The sequence below is a fragment of the Macaca thibetana genome, chromosome 13 (assembly GCF_024542745.1).
Source record: "Macaca thibetana thibetana isolate TM-01 chromosome 13, ASM2454274v1, whole genome shotgun sequence".
Lineage (NCBI taxonomy): Eukaryota > Metazoa > Chordata > Mammalia > Primates > Cercopithecidae > Macaca > Macaca thibetana.
In genome coordinates, this window is record NC_065590.1 from 94,706,446 (window position 1) to 94,707,369 (window position 924).

Genomic DNA, 924 nt, shown 5'->3' on the forward strand with positions numbered 1-924 from the left:
ACTATATGAACTTGGACAAAAAGACTCTAAGTTCTAGAAGAAATGCAGCTCAGATCGTCCCCTGATTCCAGCTTTCGGAGATCCTGAGCACAGTCCTAGCTAAGCTTTTCTGTACTTCAGACACATGGAAACTAGGAGATAACAGACTTACATTGTTTCAAGGCACTAAGTTTATGGAAATTTGTTACACAGCAATAGAAAATTATTAATAAGTGCTCACTTTGGCAGCACATACACTAAAATTGGAACGATACAGAGATTAGCATGGCCCCTGTGCAAGGATGACACACAAATGCATGAAGCACTCCATATGCTTTTTGCAATCTACCCATCTGACAAAGGTCTAATATCCAGAAATTACAAGACAAACAATTTTACAGGAAAAAACAACCCCATCAAAAAGTGGTCAAAGGATATGAACAAACACTACTCAAAAGAAGATATTTATGTGCCTAACAAACATGAAAAAAAGCTCAACATCATTGATCATCAGAGAAATGCAAATCAAAACCACAATGTGATACCATCTCATGCCAGTCAGAATGGCAATTATTAAAAAGTCAGGAAACAATAGATGCTGGTGAGGCTGTGGAGAAATAGGAATACTTTTACACTTTGGTGAGAATGTAAATTAGTTCAATCCTTCTGGAAGACAGTGTTATGATTCCTCAAGGATCTAGAATCAGAAATACCATTTGACCTAGCAATCCCATTACTGTGTATGTACCCAAAGAAATATAAATCATTCTACTCTGAAGACACATGCACATGTATGTTTATTGCAGCACTATTTACAATAGCAAAGACATGGACTCAACCCAAATGTCCATCAATAATAGACTGGATAAAGAAAATGTGGTACATATACACCGTAGAATACTATGCAACCATAGAAAGGAGTGAGATCATGTCCTTTGCAGGGAC

The 924-nt window shown here is 37.0% G+C and overlaps 1 non-coding gene across 1 annotated transcript; it reads left to right on the forward strand.

The window, feature by feature from the left end:
* The first annotated feature begins 212 nt into the window (after positions 1 to 212).
* On the forward strand, positions 213 to 316 carry LOC126934613 (U6 spliceosomal RNA). Its single transcript, XR_007719064.1, has one exon. It is a non-coding gene; the product is annotated as a U6 spliceosomal RNA (small nuclear RNA).
* The last annotated feature ends 608 nt before the right edge of the window (positions 317 to 924 follow it).